This window comes from Rana temporaria, chromosome 10 (genome assembly GCF_905171775.1).
Source record: "Rana temporaria chromosome 10, aRanTem1.1, whole genome shotgun sequence".
Taxonomy (NCBI): Eukaryota; Metazoa; Chordata; class Amphibia; order Anura; family Ranidae; genus Rana; species Rana temporaria.
The window spans coordinates 89,540,914-89,553,227 of NC_053498.1; the positions used below are offsets into that span (position 1 = coordinate 89,540,914).

The 12,314-nt window shown below is 42.3% G+C and overlaps 1 long non-coding RNA gene across 1 annotated transcript; it reads right to left on the reverse strand.

The window, feature by feature from the left end:
• Nucleotides 1-7,835: 7,835 nt before the first annotated feature.
• LOC120916077 lies at nucleotides 7,836-8,252 on the reverse strand. Its single transcript, XR_005743947.1, has 2 exons — nucleotides 8,131-8,252; nucleotides 7,836-8,047 (listed from the first exon to the last, which is right to left on the reverse strand). It is a non-coding gene; the product is annotated as an uncharacterized LOC120916077 (long non-coding RNA).
• Nucleotides 8,253-12,314: the final 4,062 nt, after the last annotated feature.

Genomic DNA, 12,314 nt, shown 5'->3' on the forward strand with positions numbered 1-12,314 from the left:
GGGGAAATTGGGCTATCAAGAGAAATTTCAACTGCAAGCATATATCTAATACAGTGGTACCTCGGATTGAGAGTAACGCGGTTAATGAGCGTTTCGCAATACGAGCACTGCATTTAAAAAAATCCTAACTCGGTTTGCGAGTCTTGTCTTGCAAAACGAGCAGGATTCAAGTCAAAGTGGTGTGCAGTACCGCGTTTGGCCTGAGGTGGGAGGCGCCGGTGCCGAGCAGAGCCGAACGGTGCCGTTCGGAGCCGTTTGGAAATACTCGGAAAGACTCGGAAATACGCTGTTCCTGAGCCTTTCCAAGGTTTGCTGAGGTCAGCCGTGCATTTCCGAGGCTCTCTGGCACCCCCCACCTCTGGCCACATGCGGTATTGCATGCCATTGAAGTCAATGCGGAACAAATTATTTTAGTTTCTATTGACTTCAATGGGGAAACTCGCTTTGATATGCGAGTACTTTGGATTACGAGCATTCTCCTGGAACGGATTATGCTCGTAATCCGAGGTTCCACTGTACATAATGTAAAAGAAGTAAAATTTGCCTTCCATGGGTTATAGCAATAACAAAGAACAGACAATATAATGTGAATTTTCACATTAATTATCCTTGTCCTTGAAAAAAATACTATTAGTGGCCATCTACGTTTGCAACAGTTTTTTTTTGTGAGAACAAACATGGTATTTATCAGTCTGTACTGCACATTGTTTAAAGCAGAGGTAAACCCTAAGGCAGGGTTTACACATATGCAAATTGGATGCGGTTTTCCCTGCATTGATTTCGCATGACAGGAAAGTCTGATCGGTTCTCAATGGAGGCGGTTCACACAGCCTAAGGTTCCATGCTCATCTATTACACAATCTGGAAGGCATATGTTTCTTGGTGTGAATCCAGAAAGTGGCATCCTAGAAAGTATGCCATTAATAGGATTCTTGCTTAAATATGAAGTTGGCCTTGCGCACTATCAAGGGCCAAATCTCAGCCTTGTCGGTATTTTTTCAAAGACCGCTTGCCTCTCATTCCTTAGTTAGGGCCTTTTTTCAGGGTGCACTGCGGTTAAATCTGCTGGTTAAGTCTCCCGTGTTCCCATTAAATTTGAATTTGGTGTTGCCTGTTTTACAGAAGCTAATTTTTGAACCTTTACAACAGGTTTCTCTAAGTCTGTTGACACAGAAACAGTTTTTTCTTGTAGCCATAACCTCAGCAAGGAGGGAATCGGAATTGGCGGCTGTTTTGTGTAAAGAACCGTATATGATTATTCATGAAGACAGGGTGGTGCTGCGGCCTCACCCAAATTTCTTACCTAAGGTGGTTTCAGGTTTTCACCTGAATCAAGATATACTCATACCGTCTTTTTTTTCCAGATCCGCAGTCTGCGGAGGAAGAGAGTCTACACTCTCTAGATGTTGTAAGAGCAGAAAAGGTTTATCTGCAAGCTAGGGCTCAGATAAGGAAGACTGATTGTCTATTCATTCTGCCACAAGGCCCAAAGAAGGGCCAGGCAGCGTAAAAATACACTATTGCAAGATGGATTCGACAAGTCATTATTCAGGCCTATGGTTTAGAAAAGAAGATCCCTCCTTTTCCGGTGAATGCGCACTCGACTAGAGCAGTTGGTGCTTCATTGGCGGTGCATCACCAGGCCTCCATGGCTCAGATCTGTAAGGCTGCTACTTGGTCTTCGGTCCATACATTTACTAAATTCTACCATGTAGATGTAAGAGGTTACGAGGATGCCACCTTCTGGTGTAGTGTGCTGCAGGCAGCAGTATAGATCCTCTGGGTCGATGGCGGTCTTATTCTGATCTGTGTCTCCCTCCCCTCAAATTTTAGCATTGCTATGGGACATCCCATTAGGTAATTAAGGTTTTGTGTCCCGTAATGTATGATCAAGAAAATAGGATTTTTAATACAGCTTAACTGTAAAATCCTTTTCTTGGGAATACACAGAGGTCCCACCCCTCTTCGGAGTTAACGTGGAACACTTATTTATTTTCTACAAAACTGAGGTACTCTCCATTTGGGAGGGGTTATATAGGGGAGGAACTTGACAGTGTCCAATCACCTGTGGTGACTAAATAACCCAAGTAATTAAGGCTCTGTGTCCCGTGATGTATTCCCAAGAAAAGGATTTTACAGGTAAGCTGTATTAAAAATCCTTTTACTGTATAGTGTTAACTAATTACTACACAAATGACTACACATAAGAGCATGTTTATCTATTATGGTTTGATGTCATACTACATGATTCTGAGAAGGTAAAGCATTTGACACCATAGGAGAGCGATCATCGAGGACTACATTGCATTCAATTGCATAATGTGTGTTAGCTGGTCTCTTGAGCGAGACAGCACGTGCCTCTGGTGAGTTGCAAATTCTCTTGATTTGCACATTTGAAGGAGTAATAAATACATCTTTTGGCTTTTATGGACTTTGCACTAATGGACTTTTTATTTGTTCGGTTCATGTTTTAGGAGCGCTGCAATCTTTTTTTATTTATGTTATGTTGAGGATTGTATATTTCCTTTATTTCTAGCAACCACTTAATAATGCTTAGATCTTTTTCATTTTTGGGGTGTAGTGCTGATCATAAATGTGATGGCTGCAGCCTGCATTTATTTAATTTTTTAGGATTTCTTTCCTTTATTTTCACTTGGTTATCTAGCCAGTGAGTCTGTTATTTTTCAACAGAACTAGCTCTCTTGCAGATGTAACATTTAGAGGGTTTAGACAAACCATGTAACACTGACAGGAATGCTTTCAATGATCAGCTTTCATTTATTTATGTTAAAACTTTATCCCAAAATAAAAAGAAAAAATTGCTGCACTTGCCTAAAACGTGTAAGCTGGAGTTTGGCTTAAATTTGTTTAGTGCATTTAAATCTACAAGTACTCTACCTAGTACTAGTCTCTAACACCCCCATCCCCCCAAATGGACAATGCTGCTATCCAAAGATCCAAAACTGTTGCCATAACCATACCTCCCAACTTTCAAACCTGAAAATGAGGGACACTTGGGGAGGTATAAGCCTGTGGCGTGCTTCACAACAAAAATTGGTATAGCCAAACTTTACAGTGGGAGGGGCTTAAGGGGCATGGTTAAACAAAACCCAGGTTTCAGGTATGTGCTAGGGGGGGGGGGGTCGCTTTGGGAGGCAGAAGACTTGTGCTAGAATGTGTGGTAGAGTGGAAGAGGGACAGATATTTACTGGGGGGGGAGGGGGTGCTTTAGGAGGGCAGAGGACTTAAAGGCTCAAAGGCAGGTTGGGATCAGGTTATTTTAACACTCTTACAAAATAATATATGAAAGTAAAAAGTGTATTCCAAGTCATAAGTGCTTTCAAGATTCAATAGAAATGAATTATATTTTGGCCAAAAAATATCCTCCTCCAGTCTCCCCCTTCTCACGACCTCTTCCTCCAGTCACATCTCCCCCATCCCATATCCTCCTTCTCCTGTCTCATCTTCCCCATCCCACATCCTCCTCCTCCTCCAGTCTCATCTCCCCTATCCCACATCCTCCTCCTCCAGTCACATCTCTCCCATCCCACATCCTCCTCTTCTAGTCTCATCTCCCCCATCCAACATCCTCCTCCTCCATTCTCATCTCCCCTATCCCACACCCTCCTTCTCCAGTCACATCTCTCCCATCCCACATCCTCCTCCTCCAGTTTCATCTCCCCCATCCAACATCCTCCTCCTCCATTCTCATCTCCCCTATCCCACACCCTCCTCCTCCAGTCACATCTCTCCCATCCCACATCCTCCTCCTCCAGTCTCATCTGCCCCATCCAACGTCCTCTTCCTGTCAAACCTCCACCATCCCACATCCTCCTCCTCCAGTCTCATCTCCCCCATCCCACATCCTCCTCCTCCAGTCTCATCTTCCCCATCCCACATCCTCCTCCTCCAGTATCATCTCCCCCATCCTACGTTCTCCTCCTCCCTGTCTCATCTCCCCCATCCTACGTCCTCCTCTTCCTGTCACACCTCCCCCATCCCATGTCCTCCTCCTCTAGTATCATCTCCCCCATCCTACCTCCTCCTCCTACCTGTCTCATCTCCCCCATCCTACCTCCTCCTCCCTCCTGGTTATGCGATTAAACAGACACTTGTACAGTGTGGCGGGGCAGACAATACGGTCTGATCTCTTGGGAGTTACCATCAAGACGTTGTTACTCCCCCTGCTCTGGTTTAAAGTGATGCTTTCAAGCCATCGTTTCCTCTGTGTATCCAGATCCGATTGATGTGGTTCCACCAACTCACATATAGTCTATATTGACCCTTTAAGCGTATGCTTATTAGGGTTCAATATTTCCGGTAAGCCTCCCCTCCCGGTAGTGGTCATTTATTCACATATTTATCTATTTCCATTTCACCGTGGTGTTTACAATCGTCCATCATAGGAGATCATTCACTGGCGGTGCATCTTTTCAGCGACCCACTGCTTTTTGATTTATTATATATGGACTTTTTATTTGTTCACATTGTTATACGATTCACTCTGTTATAATATTTTCAACATCATCATTTTCTAGCGCCACTTAATTGTTTTTGTATACCTCCTCCTCCCTGTCTCATCTCCCCCATCCTACATCCTCCTAAAGGGCATGTTAAATGACCAGTCAGGTAACAAAAGTGCCCACAATAGATAGGAGTCATTGCAGCCTATCGGACCCAGACAGATGAGGGAACTCCAATCCATTTTAAAAAGTCACTTTATTAAAACAAAATATCCACTTACATACATAAACCACAGCAAACTGTTGTCCTAATGGGGGAGTCCCGACTGAATGCTGTCACTCACACTTCTCTCAAAGATAATGCTCTCACCGGAGGCAAAAACAGGAAGCCGGCCACAGGGATATCGAGTAAGGGAATCAAGGAGCCACTCACACTGTTGGAGGACTTGCCAGGTGGAATTTGTTCTCCTTGGGATGCAAACAGGAGGGAGCCGATGGATGGTGAGAGGGCAGAGGCAACCAGCGCCTGCGCTAATATGCCCCTGCCAGAGAAGTCACAGAAACCGAGTGCTGGAACTTGTTCTGGCGCTGGGATCCACTCCGGAACTCAGCCTTGATTCGCCAATATGCCAAGACTTACATGATCTCCTGGGACAGTCATGACAAATCAAGGATGGTTGGGAGGTATGCCATAACTGCTGTGTGAGCGGAAGTTTGGCTTCAATTTGATAGTGTATTTAAATCTGCAAGTGCATCTAACACTTCTCTCCCCTCCAGACTGACAATGCTGCTGTACCTGTGCTCATTCATAGTGGTCTCTCACTAATGCAGGTTTTTTTTTACTGGCAAGATCACCAGGTGAAAACAGAGGGAAAAAGGCTAAAAAATAAAAATAATGAAGCCACTACATCTGATGATTGGTAAACTGTAATTTATTGCCTTTTTGGTTTTGGGTTTAATATTGATTTAAATTCTGATCATTAAGAATGGACATCAGCATCTGGCTGTTAAAGGGGAAGTACAGCTAAAGCTCATTTGGCTGTACTTCTCCTGTGGATCATAGGAGTGCAGTTTGTTTTGCACTCATGTGATCTGTTTTCAGCAGACAACGGGCTAAAACCTGCTGTTGGCTGATGTCACAGAGCTGGTCCAGGCTCAGGCAATATCGTAACCATATAGTCGGGATCTGCCAACATGCCTGGTCAGGCACCTGGCTCAGCCTCTCAGTGAGCTGCTGAGAGCATGAGCTTGCCGCTCCTGCCCCCTCCACAGCCCAGCTCTCCAGTGGGATGGGGGGTTAGAGCAGAGAGTCAGTGATTGACAGTCACCGGCTCACTGCTCAGTGAGCTGTAAGAACTGGCAAGGGACAGGTAATTATGAATCTGCAAACAAAAAAACAAAACAAAACCACATTCTTCCCTTTTAATGATTCCAGGAGGTGGTTGTTATTCATGACTCTGAGGTAGCCACTGGTATTTGTCAGTCATTAGCTGGAGTGTAACTGGTGCTGACATTCTGGGGGAGAAAAGGGAGCAGGCATGCTTAGCTATGAGAACAAATTAGTCAGCTGGTCATGTGTTTTTGGGTGCATAAGGGTGGCCAGGAGTCTGTATCTGGTCATAAGTCTAGAGAGGCAGGTGATCATAAGTTTGTGTGGTCAGGCAGCCATAAGCATGTGGTTGTGTGAATGGTCATGCGCCCAGTGGTATACAGGAGACTATAGGTTTGAGAAAGCTGTTTGGAAGTACCGAAGAATAAAACAGTGAGCTCATGCAATAATGACAGTAGGCATGGTTTTAATTGTTATTTTTTTAAGCTAAACTCCAGTCTTACCTTCAGTCCTGCAGCTATACAGGCTCCTCTCCTGTACTGAAAGAAATAGCTTACTCTGATTTCATTGCACACAGCAAGAATCCAACAGTGTGCACTGGAAGCTGGAGTAAGGCAGATACAGCTCACCTCATTTTCGCGTTCGCTACGTCGCCGCTAGTCTAGTTTCCCGTGCAAAGTTAGTCGTTATTTGACCTGCCTTAACTTTACACAGCAATCGTATTGCTGTATAAAGTATGGCCGTTGTTCCCGTGTCGAAATTTAAAAATGAACGTCGTTTGCGTAAGCCGTCCGGGAATACGGAATTACGCTACGCGCGTCGCCGTTCGAAAAAATCACATCACTGCGCACAAAGCACAACAGGAATTGCGAAACGGAGCATGCGCAGTAGGTCCGGCGCGGGAGCGCGCCTTATTTAAATGGCACACGCCCATTTGAATTGGCCCGCCTTGGCCCGGACGTATTTACGATACACCGCCGCAAGTTTCCAGGTAAGTGCTTTGTGGATCGGGCACTAAAACTGGAAACTTGCGGCGGTGTAACGTAAACGGGTTACGTTACACGGCCGCAAATGTATGTGAATCTGGCCCATAGTCTACCTGGATAAGCCCACCCTTTCAGATCTATCCATCATGACATTTTGATATTTGTATAGCTTCCTCCAAGAGCCTCACTGCTTGCATATTGGCGGTGGGCCCTTAAAAGGCGTATTGTCATCAGATGAAAAGCAATTATCATCTTGCATTGCATAGAGATGCACCTAGAGCCCTAGTGAAGACATCACTGGGTCTAAAATAAGACATGTAATTAAAATGGAAACATTTTTTTAATTCATTAGCATGTTGATGGGGGAAAGAGAAGACTATGATCAGATTAAACTCAGTTTTAAGGTCCACTAATTTCTAGCTCCCCACTTCCTAATTATAAAATGCTAATTTAAACCTAAGATGCATACAGCATTGGGAGAAAAAAGGAAAAAAAGCCTGCCTTACACCCCACTGTACAGGAGTGTATTGTTGAAGGATTTGAGTTTCTCAGATTTTCCCGGACCCTTCAAAAAGGCCCAATGACGTCACCCCCATATGGACAAGTGGTCCATGCTAGGGAGTAAGGTTGGTACCTTATCCTTTTTCTCCCAATGGTTTGCTCCTAATGTTTAGCTGATGAGACTTGCATTGTCATTATTTTTGCAAAAAAATACCTATGAAATATTTAAAACATAAGCTATATTACAAAAACGTTTCAGAAAACTGCTAAATAAGATATTTCATTTTCAGGGCAGATTATATAAAACCAAGAGCACATTTCAGATACTGTATGTATCAATACTTCCATATCCAACCTATTTGAATAATTCTAAGATACATACAGTACAAATATTTTGCCATACAGAAAAAAATATATACAGTGCCTTGAAAAAGTATTCATACCTCTTGAAATGTTCCACATTTTGTCATGTTACAACCAAAAACATTAATGTGTAGAAAAAGAAATTTACCCCACGGGGCTTTGGACAGCAAAGGTATAAAAGTGTAACAAATGTAATATAATAAAGCATGGTTTATTTTATGGTTGTCAATAACATACATTTTAAATGCAATAACAAATTGAAAGAAAACCCTTTACGGATCTGGTGATACAATACATATTCCACAATATTGGACAAATGTATACAACATTGCTTTATGCTGTGTGATGTGCGTTCCCCGACGTGTTTCGACCTCTAAGTGGTCTCTTCAGGGGGATGGTTGATTCTACAAAAATATACATAACATAAATTTGCGATCAAAAAAGTATAAATATAAATCACATAAATTGACCCAAGAATAAGGTTTACCGTTAACGAATGAAGTGGGTTTTGTAATAACCAGAGATGTGCAGAGCCGTTAGAAAATCCGAAGGGAGCGCCACCCACAACCCCATGGGGGAGAGAGGGAAACCAAAACAGACCCCAGGGGGGTTGCAGTCTGCCTATGAGTCAAGTCTTGATTCCAGGCAGCTGAGCATGGACGTTATGTATGTTATTGACAACCATAAAATAAACCATGCTTTATTATATTACATTTGTTACACTTTTATACCTTTGCTGTCCAAAGCCCCGTGGGGTAAATTTCTTTTTCTACACGATTCAATCTTGGGGTTCGCAGCATTCTTGTCTCTTCGCTTATGTGTCTTTCCTCAGCCAACAAAAACATTAATGTATTCTATTGGGATTTCATGTGATAGACCAACCCAAAGTGGCACATAATTATGAAGTGTAAGGAAAATAATAAATGGTTTTCAATTTTTTTACAAATGAATCTCTAAAAAAAGTGTGGCGTGCATTTGTATCCAGCCCCCCCCCCGTAATTCAACACTTTGTAGATTCACCTTTCGCTACAATTACAGCTGCAAGACTTTTTGGGCATGTCTCTACCAGTTATGCACATCTAGAGAGTGACATTTTTCCCATTCTTCTTTGCAAAATAGTTCGAAACTTGGTTAGATTGGATGGAGAGCATACGTGAACAGAAATTTTCAAGCCTTGCCACAGATTCTCAATCAGATTTAGGTCTTTAAATGGGCCATTCTACCACATGAATATGCTTTGATCTAAACCATTCCATTGTAGCTCTGGCTGTAAGTTTAGGGCCGTTGTCCTGCTGGGAGGTGAACCTCTGCCCCAATCTCAAGTCTTTTGCTGACTTTAACAGCTTTTCTTCTAAGATTTCCCTATATTTGGCTCCATTCATCTTCCCATCAACTCCGATCAGCTTCCCTACCCCTGCTGAAGAAAGGCATCCCCACAACATGATGCTGCCACCACCATGTTTCACGGTGGGGATGGTGTGTTCAGGGTGATGTGCAGTGTTAGTTTCCGCAACACATAGCATTTTGCTTTTAGAGCAAAAAGTTAAATTTGGCCTCATCTGACCAGAGCACCTTCTTCCACAGGCTTTCTGTGTCCCCCCAAATGGCTTTTCGCAAACTGCAAACGGGACTTCTTATGGCTTTCTTTCAACAATGGCTTTCTTCTTGCCACTCTTCCATAAAGGCCAGATTTGTGGAGAGCATGACTAATAGTTGTCCTGTGGACAGATTCTCCCACCTGAGCTATGGATCTCCAGAGTTACCAGTGTCAGTGTAGGTGGATGGCCAGGTCTTGGTAGGTTTGCAGTTGTGCCATACTCTTTCCATTTTCAGATCATGGATTGAACAATTGTCTGTGAGATGTTCAAAGCTTGGTATATTTTTTTTATAACCTAACCCTGATTTAAACTTCTCTACAACTTTATCCGTTACCTGTCTGGTATGTTCCTTGGTCTTTATGATGCTTTATTTTCCCTAAGGTTCTCTAACAATCCCCTGAGGGCTTCACAGAACAGCTGTATTTATACTGAGATTAAATTACACACGGGTGGACTCTATTTACAAATTAATTGACTTCTAAAGGCAATTGGTTCCTCTAGATTTCAGTCCAAAAAAAATTAAGACCATTTATCATTTTCCTTCCATGTCACAATTATGTGCCACTTTGTGTTGATCTATCACATACAATCCCAATAAAATACATTTACATTTTTGGTTGTAACATGACAAAATGTGGAAAATTTCAAGGGGTATGAATACTTTTTCAAGGCACTGTACAGTTTATATATATTTCACTGCAGCATCCAACTCATAATCCTTCACCATTACCTTAGCCAGTGTACCTTTGTGGACTGAAAGGTTTTGATTCACCTCTTATAAACAAAAAATATATGTCTATATAAATGAAACCATTGAAATAAAAGGGAATCATTGGGTGAACCGCTGCATAAACCAGGTCCATGTCTCATATACTTTTGTACAATCAATTAATCATTTAAATTGTTTGCAATAAAATGTAATATATTTTACTCTGGTCACCTCATTACCCATTACCTTCAAAGTCCCATTGGGGGGGGGGGGCTCTCTTTGTTTGTTTCAATATTTTATTAAGGTTTTTCATTGTACATGGGAAGAAATAAAGGGTTAATTATATACTTACAGTCAAAATACAGTTTGGGGGGGGGGTCTCTTTTTTTCTATATTTATATACCAGGGATGTGGCAGTCAGTCTTTGGACTAATTCAGCACTAAGCTAATTTATGTACTAAACCATTGAAACAAAGACATAGGGCCAGATCCAACGTAGCAGATCATAATTTTCAGCAGGCGTAGCGTATCGTATTAACGCTACGCCGCCGCAACTTTGAGAGGCAAGTGCTGTATTCACAAAGCACTTGCCTCTAAAGTTACGGCGGCGTAGCGTAAATCTGCCGGCGTATGGGCGCGGAATTCAAATGTTAAAGATGTGGGAGTGTTTTATGTTAATTTTACTTGACCCGGCGCATGCGTCGTCCGTGGGGGTATCCCAGTGCGCATGCGCGAAATTAACCCCCAACAAGCCAATGCTTACGACGTGAACGTCATTCTACACAAAGCCCTATTCGCGAACGACTTACGCAAACGACGTAAAATTTTCAAAATTCGACGTGGGAACGACGTCCATACTTAACATTGAGTACGCCTCATATAGCAGGGGTAACTTTACGCCGAAAAAAGCCTTACGGAAACGACGTAAAAAAATGCGCCGGACGTACGTTTGTGGATTCGTGTATATAGCTAATTTGCATACTCGACGCGGAATTCGACGGAAGCGCCACCTAGCGGCCAGCGTAAATATGCACCTTAGATCCGAGGGTGTACTAAGACGTACGCCAGTCGGATCTAGCCCAGCTTCAGGCGTATCTTGTTTTGTGGATACAAAACAAAGATACGCCGGAGCAAAATAGAAGTTACGCGGCGTATCAATAGATACGCTGTCGTAACTTCTTTGTGGATCTGCCCCATAGTGAGTAGCTTATTGTGCATTTTTTTGTGTTGCAAAATCTCTGGACTGGAAAAAAAAGCATTGCCATTTCTGTTTAAGACGGGTACACTTGTTTTACTTTGTAGAGAGATCTGAAACAGAACCCCCCGCCCCTAAAAAAAAAAAATAACCTTGCCAGGAAACATTAAAGACATTTCTATCTTTATTATCTGAAAAAAGCAGCCACTTTGCCTCACAATGACTATCTGGGGGGAAGGGGAATAAAAAAACAGTGTTGGTAAGCTGCCTTGTTTGTGTTCAGTTAATTATTAACACCTATGAATTATTGGGTGCGATTCTCCACCCCTTCATATATTTTTTGTTGTTGTTGCTGATAATAGAAAGATCAGTAATCATTTCTCATCAATTAGCTATATGGACTACATGGCTGATGATTAAAAAAAGAATGAACCACAGAAGGAGGCTGTCAGTAATCCAGGAAATGGAGGACCCAAAACCCCCCTCACCCCTACTACTATGAGACTCTCCTAGAAATACAGCAAGCAGGAAAATAAAATAAGATAAACCAACCTAAGTGACCCCTACCCCCCAAAAAAATGTACTTTTGGTTTTTTTTAAATCACTGTTGAATAAGTGGACATTATATACTGTGTGGTGCTTTGTGACAGGGATGACACAAATAATTACAGTACAACTAGAGCCAACACAGTCGTGCTTAGACTACTATCAATATTGTCTCTCTGTATTCTATAGCACATTCTTAAATGTTTCCCTGCCCCCCATCATTATTGATGCCTGTCTGCTCTCTGTAATAAGCTTATTGATGTTTCCCTCCTTACAAAGCTACGTTGGAAGGTTTACTTTTGGGTGAATTTCCCTTTTCATCGTTAGAATATGAATGCCAGTTTTGCAGCAAAATCATGTTCAGTGAATTTTGCAACTCATCTCTGATCACTAGTTCCACTACATTATGGGACACTGTGCTTCAATCCAAATCTGTTACCAAATAAATCCCTAGCTATGCTGAAAAAAATGTATGCATATTATGTTAATCTAAATTACCTAATAAATAATAACACATTTACAAAAACAAAAAGTTGTGCATTTCTGTGGTTCCAGGGGGTGTGACTTGTCTTGTGGGAGGACAATAGCTTGGTGTGGTCCCCTTTTTTAGTAGGCTTTTGGTT